This window comes from Triturus cristatus, chromosome 7 (assembly GCF_964204655.1).
Source record: "Triturus cristatus chromosome 7, aTriCri1.1, whole genome shotgun sequence".
Taxonomy (NCBI): Eukaryota; Metazoa; Chordata; class Amphibia; order Caudata; family Salamandridae; genus Triturus; species Triturus cristatus.
Window position 1 is genome coordinate 37,240,477 of NC_140590.1, and position 12,669 is coordinate 37,253,145.

Below are 12,669 nucleotides of genomic sequence, written 5' to 3' on the forward strand. Positions count from 1 at the left end.
CGAATCAAACAGAAAGAAAAGGTTTGTTACATTCATTTAAAACAGAACTGTAATAAGTTAACCCCACTTCAGGCGTGATTCAGCTGCTTGCGGAGAGCTGTGGGACCCCAGGAGCTGTGCCTTCACTGGGTAACAATGCTACCTCACTGCATACGTGCAGGATTAGCCCCAGAGTCAGGGTTTCAGCTCATCAATCGGGAATACCTTGTGGTCAATAAATCAATCGATCTGTATTTGTACAGCGCTGCTATTCACCCGTGAGGGTATCCTCTCGCTATGTTGCTGGTTCTAGTCAAAGAGCCAGGTCTTGAGTCTGTTTCTGAATCATGCCAGAGAGGGTGCTATCCAAAGGGGGAGGGGAAGGCCGTTCCGCGGTTTGACAGCGAGGGTGAAATATGTACCAGTAATGGTGATAATTGTACCGGTTTTCCATACATGTATGTGCACACATGATGTAAAGTGGTCCATCCACACTTGAGCAGTGGGATAACATTACAATACTGTAAATCTGGGACAAGTGTACACATCACGGCACACACGTTTAAGAATCCAGCAACTCTGTAAGTGGTTTCCTATTGGGGAACAGGTGGGATGATGAACTCAGACCATGGAGGGACTCTAGTGGCTTCATGGGCAGAGGGTCGCTGATGAGACTGTGTGTTCAGGAAGGATCTCAAGACCTGGCTCTTCAACTGAATCCCTGCGCCCAGAAGGATCAGCAGTCTCCCTCCCTGTGCCTTGAGACTCTCAAGGGTGAATAGCCGCGCTATGCAAACCCCTGATTGATTGTACAGCATTGCAAAGCATGCTGGGTATTTCCGCAGTCAGTGGAGTCCCTTGTGACAGAGTCTGGCAAGGGCTTCAAATGTTGACTTTTCTCAGGTGCCTCAGTGGCTCTGACCTCAACCCAGGCTGAGGAGACACTCTTGAGATCTTCTGCTTGTGTTGTTGAACCTCACTCTCTGGTATACGGAGACGGTTGGTTGACCACAGTCTTGGCCAAGCTACAGAGTACGCTTTATTCAAGAAGTCTAAGGCTGCGTTCTGGTGTCAGATTGAAGAAGAACCAGAGTTCTGCAAATCATTGCCTGCCAGGGACATTGATAACGTTCAGACCAAGACATCTCTAAGACCTTGAACTACTCAAATGATGGTTCAATGAATCTGGGTGTCACGATCACACTCTTCCACTGATTCTAAACAAGCCTCAGAGTCTTTTGAAATATATTTAATATTTTTATTCTGTGCAGCAGCCTCAACCTATCCAGCACAATCATCTGCTAACGTAGGGTGACAAGGATCAAATCCCTCAGAGAGAGTAGAGACCTTCTTGTGGAAACAAAGCAAAGAGATCAGGCGAATAAAGGCCCTTGCACCCTCCAGCTTAAAACATAAACCTTCTCAGAGAGGGTTGGTTTAGCGCAGGGTATCCCTCCCTACTGCTCTAAATAATGAGAATTGAGCAAACTAGGGGGTCAGAGGCAAAAGGCAGAGGCAGATATTGAAGGGAAAGGAAATAGGTGTGATTTAACGGAAGGAAACATGGAGGCTGGAGACAGACCGTGAAGACAAAGGGCGATGGAAGCTAAATTTAGGACGGATTAGAGACAGACTCTGCATACGAAGGGAGATGAGGGTTAATTCCAGGAAAGAAACACTGAGGAAGGACTAGAGAAAGACTCTGAAGAACGAAGGGAGATGGGGGTTAATCCCAGGAAGGAAAGACTGATGAAGGACTATTGACAGGCCCTGATGATGAAGGGAGATAGGGGTTAATTTCAGAAAGAAAACAGTGAGGAAGGACTAGAGAGAGAGCCCAAAGACAAAGGGAGATGGAGGTTAATCTCAGAAAGGAAACACTGATGGGCTAGAGACATACCATGAAGACAAACGGAGATGAGATTTAATCCCACTAAAGAAACACTGTGGAAGGGCTACAGAACGACCCTGAAGACGAAGGGAGATGGGGTTTAATCCTGTGAAGGAAACACTGAGGAAGGACTAGAGACAGACCCTGAAAAAAAGGGAAATGTGGGTTAATCCCTGAAAGGAAAAAGTGAGGATGGGCTAGAGAGGGACCCTGAAGAGAAGGGGAGAAGGGGGTTAATCACAGGAACGAAACACAGAAGAAGGGCTGGAGACGGACCCTGAAGCAAAATAGAGATGGTGGTTTAGCTCGGGACGGATACACTAAGGAAGGGCTAGAGACAGACCGTGAAGACAAAGGGAGATGGATGTTAATTCCAGGGTGAAAACAGTGAAGAAGGACTAGAGACAGACCCTGAAGACGAAGGGAGATGGATGTTAATTCCAGGGTGAAAACAGTGAAGAAGGTGTGGGACAGACCCTGAAGACAAGGGAGATGGGGATAATCCTGGAAAGGAAACATTGAGGAAGGACTAGAGACAGACCGTGAAGGTGAAGGAAGATGGGGGTTAAACCCAGGAAGGAAACATTTAGGAAGGACTAGAGACAGACCCTAAAGTTGGAGGGAGATGGGAGTTAATCCCAGGAAGGATACACTGAGGAAGCACTTGAGCAGACCCTGAGGACGAAATATGATGGGTGTTAATCCCAGAAGGGAAACATAGAGGAAGGGCTAGAAACACACCCTGAAGATGAAAGGAGATGGCTATGAAAACACTAAGGAAATGTTTGAGAGAGACCTTTAAAATGAAGGGAGATGGGTGTTAATCCCAGTAAGGAAACACTGAGGAAGTACTAGAGACAGATCCTGAGGACGAAGCGAGATAGGGGTTAATTTCAGTACGAAAACACCAAGGAAGGGCTAGAGACATAACCTGGAAGACAAAGCGAGATGGGAGTTCATTCTGAGAAGAGATACTGAGGGAGGGCTAGAGACAGAACCTGGTGACAAAGCTAGATGGAGGATAATTTCAGAAAGGAAACACTGAGGAAGGACTAGAGACAAACCCTGAAAATGAAGGGAGATGGGGGTTAATCCTGGGAAGGATATACTGAGGAAGGGTTGGAGACAGACCCTGTAGATGAAGGGAGATGGTGGTTAATCCCAGAAAGAAAACATTGATGAAGGACTAGAGACAGACCCTGCAGCCACCGGGAGATGGGGGTTAATTCCAGAAAGGAAGCATTGAGGAAGGAACAGAAACAGACCCTGAAGGAGAAGGGAGATGGACGTTAATTCTGGGAAGGAAACAAGGAGGAAGGGATATAGACAAACCCTGAAGGTGAAGGAAAATGGATGTTAATCCCGGAAAGGAATCACTAAGTAAGGGCTACAGATGGACCCTGAAGATGAAGGGAGATGGGAGGTAATTCCGAGAAGAGAAACTGAGGGAGGGCTAGAGACAGACCCTGAAGACCAAGGAAGAAGGGGGTCAATGCCATGAAGGAAACACTGAGGAAGGACCAGAGACAGACCCCGAAGACAAAGGGAGATGGGGGTAAATCCCAGGAAGGAAACACTGAGGAAGGTCTAGAGACAGACCCTGAAGACGAAGGGAGAAGAGGGCTAATCCCAGGAAGGAAACACTGAGGAAGGGCTAGACACATACCCTGAAGATGAAGGGAGGTGTGGGTTAATCCAGGGAAGAAAACACTGAGGAAGTACTAGAGACAGACCTTGAGGATGAAGAGAGATGGGGGTTAATTCCAGGAAAGAAACACAGAGGAAGGTCTAGAGTCAGAGCCGAAGACAAATGGAGAGGGGTTTCATCCCGGGAAGGAAACACAGAGGAAGGGATAGAGACAGACCCTGAAGAGGAAGGGAGATAGGGGTTGATACCTAAAGGAAACAATGAGTAAGGGTTGGAGACAGACTCTGAAGAGAAGACTGATGGTGTTAATCCCAGAAAGGAAATACTGAGAAAGGGTGTTAGAGAGATGATGAATATGAAGGTAGATGGGGCAAATCTCAGGAAGGAAACACTGAAGAAGGGCTGTAGATAGACAAAGTGAGATGGGGGTTCATCCCAGAAAGGAAACACTGAGGAAGAACTAGAGACAGAGCCTGAAGATGATGGGGGGTGGCTAATCCCGGAGAAAGAACACTAAGGAAGGACTGGAGACAGACCCTGGAGATGAAGGGAGAGGGGGGTTAATCCTAGAAAGGAAACACTGAGGAAGAGCTAGAGACAGAGCCTGAAGATGAAGGGGGGCTAATCCAGGAGAAAGAACACTAAGGAAGGAGTAGAGGCAGACCCTAGAGATGAAAGTAAGGGCTAGAGATGGACCCTGAAGATGAAGGTAGATGGGAGTTAATTTCGAGAAGAGAAACTGAGGGAGGGCTAAAGACAGACCCTGAAGGCGAAGGAAGATTGGGGTCAATCCTGTGAAGGAAGCACAGAGGAAGGACCAGAGAGAGACCCTGAAGACAAAGGGAGATGGGGGTAAATCCAAGGAAGGAAACACTGAGGAAGGACTAGAGACAGACTGTTAGACTTGGGGGTCTCTGGTTGGCGCAAGGTTGCCCTTGTGTCAAGCAGGAACCCTCTCCTCTACGTCAGGGCGCAGGATAACCCCTTGTGAATGACCCTTGCTCACCCTCTAGGTGCGTGGCGTGAGCAGCCAAGGCGATTCCTCAGGCGTTGTTGGTTAAGCACTTACAATCATACACACAGTAAATACATCAATCCCCCCAGAAACGGACACCAGACTTGGATATGTAGAAAAATACGCTTCTTTATGTAAAAATAGGTATATATATCTCAGCAGACTTATCACAAGACCAATAACGTTTTCGCTATGCCACCAGGTTGTAAAGCAGGCAAATGTTCTTTGTTCGTAGCTTCAAATGGATACTTTGTAGTCTCTTGCAAATGTTACTTGTGGTTCCAGTACTCACAGAGATCGGCTCCTGCGAACGGGGAAATAAGGCGTTGCGGGCCCCGAGCCCGATACTGGAACTTCTTCAGTGACGTGGAGAGTCGGCACAGGTCGGTGCGACTCTCAGCTTGGGAAGTGGTCTTGGGTCCTCGATCAGCGGGTGTGGGCAGGTAGGCAGGCGCGGCCAGCGACCCTCAGCACGGCGGTGCAGGGGGGTCTCCACAACGGGGGCGGCGCGGCCTGAGATGTCCGGGGATAGCGAAGCGGGGTCACAGGGCACGGTCGGTGCAGCTGGAGGACCCGGCGTAGATCACAGTCGTCGGACGGCTTCCGGCGGGAGGGGTGATAGCGCGTTCAGCGCGCTCCAGTGGCAGGCGGTGACAGGGGTGCAGGCGGCCTAGCCCGGGGACAGAGAGCGGCTCCGGACGGAGCGGGGCTCTCACGGGGTTGCGGCAGGCGAGCTCCTGAGTGTCACGGCCCTAGGAGGGGCGATGAGGGGCGCAGTCTCTTTTCCAGCGGGATGCCCACACGGCTCGAATCGGAGGACGAGCAAAAGCACAGAGAACCCACTGGTCCTGGGGTTCAGTTCAGGGGGCAAGCTCAGATCAAGCCCTTGGAGAATGTTTAAAGCACAAAGCAGCAAAGTCTTTTCAGTAGTCTCTTCCTCTCCTTTCTCAGCAAGGCAAGCAGCAGGCCAGCTCCTCCAGCGTCTCCTTCTCCTTCTAGTCGGGCAGAGGTTCTTTGTGGTAAAACAGGATTCTGATTTCTTAGGAGCCAGGCTCCTACTTTTATACCATGATTCTTTTGTTCTTTAGCGCCAGGGTGCCTAGGCCTGGCTCAGTCCAGTTCTGGAGTACCTTGTTATGGTGACTCTGCTCTTTCCTTTCAGCAGCAGGGCAGAGACATCAGCCGCCCCGCAGGGGGGGCGCCGGCTTTGTGGTGGCAGAGCACAGGTCTATTCAAGAGTCAAGGTGTACTCCTCCCACCCATCCTAGTGTCATCTCCCGGCCCACCACCTGGCAGCCAACCTGTCTCTGGGGATCCCCCCACCTTGCTCCTTACTGTTGCTAGGCAGAACACACACACACACACAGCAGAGGCGGACTGAGATGGTCAGGTCAGTAAATACTAACTTTCTAAAAGTAGTATTTACAAACCCAGGATATTAAAATAAACTTGACTACAAGAAGTATTTTATTATTCTGAGTTCAGGCATACTAAACTTGACACTCTACCATGCTCTCTGAGTCCACGGGGGTCACAGCGTTGGCGTGATCCCAGCAGCCCATTCTGGCCTATGGAGAGCAGGTAGCCTTCAATAGTGAAAAACGGAAAGGGCTGTAATTCACTACTAAGACATGCCACACACATCAGGGCATGTCCTACCTTATGCCTACAATGCACCCTGCCCTTGGGCCTACCAGAGGGATGGCTAATATGTAGGTAAGGGAAGGTTTAGGGACTGGCAAGTGGGGGCACTTGCGCAGTCAGTGCGACGGTCCCGGACCGCGCACAGGGCCTGCGGTGGCAGACCCTAGACACATTTTACACGGCCGCTTTCCGTGGGTGGCGCAACCAGCGCTGCAAGCCCACCAGCAGCATTGGCATTCACAAGCCCTGGCACCCCTGGTGCACTCTACTGGGGACTGACAGTGAATCCAATAAACCAATCATGGACATCAATTACAGGTACACTTTACCTAGGGAGCACCTGCATTGCGGCACGGATTAGCCGTGGCGCAGTGCCCTGAGTGGACAACACCAGCAAAACAATCGAGGCACACCATCAAAAAGTGGAAGGGAAACTCACGCCAAGGTGCCAGGTCTAACACGTGACCCCTCCAGCTGAAATGTGGGGAGAACTACCCTTGCCCAGGGGGTTCCTCGTCACTAAGGCGGAAATACCTGGACAGACCGTCAGCGTTGGCGTGATCTGTACCAGGACGGTGTTCCACCGTAAAGTCCATACCCTGTAGGGAGATGGACCACCTCAACAGCTTCGGGTTCTCACCCCTCATTTGCATCAACCATTTGAGGGGCCTGTGGTCCGTCTGAACCCGGAAGTGAGACCCAAACAAGTAGGGTCTTAGCTTCTTCAGCGCCCAGACCACAGCAAATGCTTCTCGCTCGATTGCACTCCACCTACTTTCCCGTGGAAGTAACCTCCTACTGATGAAGGCTACGGGTTGGTCCCAGCCCTCCTCAGTCATCTGTGAGAGAACAGCCCCTACACCATGCTCTGAAGCGTCTGTCTGCACTAGGAATTCCTTGGAGAAGTAAGGGGCCAAGAGCACGGGCGCCGTGCACATGGCAGTCTTCAGGGTGTCGAAAGCTTTCTGACAGGTGTCAGTCCAAATCACGTTCCTGGGTTGCTTCTTGGAAGTCAGCTCTGTCAAGGGGGCAACAATCGTTCCATAGCCCTTGACAAACCTCCTGTAGTACCCAGTGAGCCCCAGGAAGACCCTCACTGCGGTCTGCGTCTTGGGGGGTTCCCAAGCCAGGATGGTCTCAATTTTGGGTTGCAAGGGTGCCACCTTGCCACTCCCCACTTGGTGTCCCAAGTACACCACGGAACCCTGCCCGATCTGGCACTTGCTTGCCTTGATCGTGAGGCCTGCTCGGCGCAGAGCCATCAACACTTCCCAGAGGTGGCGCAGGTGTTCGGGCCAGGTGGCGCTGAACACGGCGATGTCATCCAGGTAGGCGGCACTGAACGCATCCAGTCCAACCAGTACCTGGTTGACCAACCTCTGAAAGGTGGCAGGGGCATTCTTCATCCCAAATGGCATGACTCGGAACTGGAAGTGCCCATCTGGTGTAGAGAATGCTGACCTCTCTTTGGCCCCATCGGTCAAGGCGATCTGCCAGTACCCAGACGTTAAATCAAACGTGCTGAGGAACCGGGCAGCCCCCAGCCGATCAATGAGCTCATCAGCTCTGGGGATGGGGTGCGCGTCAGTCTTCGTCACTGAATTGAGTCCTCTGTAGTCCACACAGAACCGGAGTTCAGGTGTGGCTCCCGGCGCAGCAGCTTTGGGGACCAAGACCACGGGGCTGGACCAAGGACTGCTGGAGGACTCAACCACCCCTAGCGCAAGCATTTTGGAGACCTCCTCCTTGATGCAAGCGCTGACCCTGTTAGTTACCCTGTAAGCCTTGTGCTTCACAGGTAAGCTGTCTCCTGTGTCCACATCATGGACGCACCAATCTGTGACACCAGGAACCAGGGAGAATCTATCGGAAAACTGCCCCAGCAAGTGGCGGCAATCTTCCTGTTGTTCGGGCGTCAGGGTGGGTGAGAGGTTAACTCCATCCACTGACCCATCTTTCTCAGAGGCCACTAAGAGGTCAGGAAGAGGCTCGGTCTCCTCTTCCATTCCATCATCAGTGGCCAGCAGCATGCCCACTTCGGTCCTCTCTAAGTGGGGCTTAAGGCGGTTAACATGTAGGACCCTCAAAGGGTTCCTGGGAGACTGCATGTCCACCAAGTAGGTGATAGGACTTTTGCGCTCCACAACCTCAAATGGACCTGTCCACTTATCCTGAAGTGCACAAGGCTCCACTGGGGCCAAGACCCACACCTTTTGTCCAGGTTGAAGCTCTACCAGAGTGGCATTCCGGTCGTACCACCGCTTCATATCCTCCTGGCTGGCTTCCAGATTTGCCTCAGCAAGTTGCCTAAAACGCCGAGTCTGGTTTCGGAAGGCCAGCATGTAACTGTATACATTCTGGGGAGGTTTCCTGGGAGATTGCTCCCAGCCTTCCTTTACCAAACTCAGAGGTCCTCTTACCGGGTGACCATACAGAAGCTCAAAGGGGCTGAATCCTAGAGACTTCTGTGGCACCTCTCGGTAAGCGAAGAGCAGGCATGGCAAGAGGACGTCCCACTTACGCCTCATTGGACCGTCCAGGCCCATGATCATGCCTTTGAGGGTTCGGTTGAATCTCTCAACCAACCCATTTCCTTGGGGGTGGTAAGGAGTGGTGAACTTGTAAGTTACCCCACACTCCTTCCACAGGGATTTCATATACGTGGATATGAAATTGGTCCCCCTGTCGCTCACCACCTCTAGAGGGAATCCCACTCGGGAGAAAATTCCCATCAGTGCCCGTCCCACCACGGGGGCCGTCACTGTCCTCAGAGGGATGGCTTCAGGGTACCGGGTGGCATGGTCCACCAAGACCAGGATGAACCTGTTGCCCAGGGCTGTCTTGGGGTCCAGAGGCCCCACAATATCAATACCCACTTGTTGGAATGGCGTACCGACCACAGGGAAAGGTTGCAGAGGAGCCTTGTGCTTCCCTCCGCTCTTACCACTTGCCTGGCAAGTCTGACAGGTTCTGCAGTAGGAATCTGAATTCTTGTGCATTTGGGGCCAGTAAAAGTGGGTGACAAGCCTGTCATAGGTCTTGTCCATCCCCAAATGTCCTGCTAATGGCACATCATGAGCCAGCCCCAGTAGGAAGGTTCTGAACTTCTGGGGTACCACCAGCACACGGGCTGACCCAGGTTCAGCAGCCTTAGGCTCGGAATACAGGAGGTCACTCTCCCAGTACACGTAGTGTGTTTTGGCCTGAACACCATTGGCCTGGTCTGCAGCCTGCTGCCGCATACCCACGAGAGAAGGGCATTCTTTCTGCTCCCTGCAGAATTCCTCCCTGGAGGGACCTCCTTCTTGCTGCCAATGGGTCAGCTCAGGCAAGTCTCCCAGTTCGGCAATCTGTTCCCCGGTAGGCTCCAGAGCATCCCCCTCAGGGTCTACTTCCTCCTGGGCCGTGGGAACTTCGGGGGCCGGTTTCCCGCGCCTCCTGCGCCTTCTCCCTAAGGCCGGTTCCTGGACCTCTCCCCCAGGCTCCAGGACCCTCTCAACACCCCTACTGGCTGCCATGGACCGGGTGGTCACGCACGCCCAGTCGGGTAGACCCACCATCCTCAGATGCGTGGTCTTCTCCACCTTTTCCCAAGGGGAGCTCTCCAGGTCGTTCCCTAGCAGACAGTCTACAGGCATGTCAGTTCTCACAGCGACTTGTAGAGTACCAGAGACCTCCCCCCACTCAAAGGGAACTTGAGTCATTGGACAACGAATCTCTATGTTGTCAGCATTGACAACCCTACAGTAGGCATTGGGTACAATCTGCTCTTGAGACACCAGGTGTTGCCTCACCGAGGTCACGCTGGCTCCTGTATCTCTAAGAGCCTCAACCTTCTTTCCATTGATGGTCACTACTTGCCCATATTTCTTAGTGTTAGAGGGTAAGTAAGTTTCGGGGACCATCTCACTGTCTCCTAGCGAGACTAGGGTCATCTGCCCGGGACCCCCACCCTCCTGGACTGCTACCTCCTCCCCAAAGTTAACACTAGCTACTTGCCGGGGGGGAGCACCAGTGGGTGCGGTCTTACCAAACAGGCGACACTTAGGATCAGAGGCAATGTGACCCGGGTCACCACACTTATAACAATTAAAGGGCCCCTTTGGAACAGGTCTACCTGTCGGGGCCCCGTTCTGCTGCGGGGGTGGGGGAGGCTGAGAACCCTTCTGCTGGTTCCCTTGGGAATTACTTTGGGGGCCTTTTTGGAACCCCTTCTGTTTACCCCTGTCCCCCCCACTCTTCTGCTGGGGACCCTGCCCACCTTTGGCGGAGTCTCCCACTTGACCCTTGTGGACCCTGGTGCTGAGCCAGCGTTCCGCCTCCTCAGCAAGCTTCCTCGGGTTGGACAGCTTGCTATCAATCAGGTGCTGGCGTAGCTCAGGAAAACATTGACTGGACAAGTGCTCCCATGCAATTAAATCAAGCAGCCCTTGATAATCATTCACTTTGCTACCCTTCACCCAACCATCCAGCGCTCTGCAGAAAAAGGTCACATACTCCACATACGTACTCTCAGGGATCTTCTTCGTCTCCCTGAACCGCTGTCTATATAGCTCCGGAGTTAACCCATACCTGTTCATTAAAGCTTCCTTCATATGGGGGTATGAGGCTTGGAGATCTAAGGGTAAATCTAACAGTGTGTCACGCCCTTCAGCAAGGAACCTTCCCCACAACCCCGCTCCCCAGTCTTTCTCAGAGACCCGGTGTGAAGACATGGCCACCTCGTAGGCTCTAAACCACTGCCCTATGTCATCCTTTCTAAAATACTCCTTTACTACATCTTTGGGGATGTACACCCTGGACTCTACCTGCACCGGTGGAGTGCTGCCACCAGAAGGAGCGGTGTCCAAACTTTTCGCCTTCAGCTCCAACTCCTTCAATCTTATATCATGATCCATTTGGCGTTGTTGTGCCTCCAGGGCCAACTTCTGCTTTTCCATTTCCATTTGTCCTGCCAACTTTGCCATCTCTATTGCATGCGCCCTGTCTGCTGCCCTGTCTGCCAGCTCCTCTGGCGACCGGACTCTGCTGGGCTCCTCAAGGTTGTCGGGTGGAACGATGTCCCCCGCATTCCGTGGGTCTCGTGACTCCTTCCAGGCTCTCAGCGCCTTGGCGTACTGGACCCGCCTCTTGAATCCAGCATGGGGAACTCGGAATTTTACACTGTAGCCTTTCAATTGCTCCATCGAGTAGCCTTCCAGTCTCTCCCAATCCACCTCATCTATTCCAGAAATCACAGAGAGTGCTCTTCCAGCAGAGAGTGAGCCAGGCATGGTTGCAGTAATGGCAGATGTCTCAACAAAGTTCAAAAGTGAAAACCTGTGGCTGCGTTACTTGGTCTGCTCTCACTATCTGGTGATTAATAATTCACTGTATGCAAATTACAAGTGCAAATCCGAAATCCCACCCGCTGCCACCAATGTTAGACTTGGGGGTCTCTGGTTGGCGCAAGGTTGCCCTTGTGTCAAGCAGGAACCCTCTCCTCTACGTCAGGGCGCAGGATAACCCCTTGTGAATGACCCTTGCTCACCCTCTAGGTGCGTGGCGTGAGCAGCCAAGGCGATTCCTCAGGCGTTGTTGGTTAAGCACTTACAATCATACACACAGTAAATACATCAATCCCCCCAGAAACGGACACCAGGCTTGGATATGTAGAAAAATACGCTTCTTTATGTAAAAATAGGTATATATATCTCAGCAGACTTATCACAAGACCAATAACGTTTTCGCTATGCCACCAGGTTGTAAAGCAGGCAAATGTTCTTTGTTCGTAGCTTCAAATGGATACTTTGTAGTCTCTTGCAAATGTTACTTGTGGTTCCAGTACTCACAGAGATCGGCTCCTGCGAACGGGGAAATAAGGCGTTGCGGGCCCCGAGCCCGATACTGGAACTTCTTCAGTGACGTGGAGAGTCGGCACAGGTCGGTGCGACTCTCAGCTTGGGAAGTGGTCTTGGGTCCTCGATCGGCGGGTGTGGGCAGGTAGGCAGGCGCGGCCAGCGACCCTCAGCACGGCGGTGCAGGGGGGTCTCCACAACGGGGGCGGCGCGGCCTGAGATGTCCGGGGATAGCGAAGCGGGGTCACAGGGCACGGTCGGTGCAGCTGGAGGACCCGGCGTAGATCACAGTCGTCAGACGGCTTCCGGCGGGAGGGGTGATAGCGCGTTCAGCGCGCTCCAGTGGCAGGCGGTGACAGGGGTGCAGGCGGCCTAGCCCGGGGACAGAGAGCGGCTCCGGACGGAGCGGGGCTCTCACGGGGTTGCGGCAGGCGAGCTCCTGAGTGTCACGGCCCTAGGAGGGGCGATGAGGGGCGCAGTCTCTTTTCCAGCGGGATGCCCACACGGCTCGAATCGGAGGACGAGCAAAAGCACAGAGAACCCACTGGTCCTGGGGTTCAGTTCAGGGGGCAAGCTCAGATCAAGCCCTTGGAGAATGTTTAAAGCACAAAGCAGCAAAGTCTTTTCAGTAGTCTCTTCCTCTCCTTTCTCAGCA

At 52.6% G+C, this 12,669-nt stretch overlaps 1 protein-coding gene across 1 annotated transcript in view; it reads right to left on the reverse strand.

The window, feature by feature from the left end:
• The window catches only part of LOC146808751 (cell adhesion molecule CEACAM5-like), a 460,313-nt gene that overhangs the window by 77,101 nt on the left and 370,543 nt on the right, over positions 1–12,669 (reverse strand). The window lies entirely within an intron of this gene.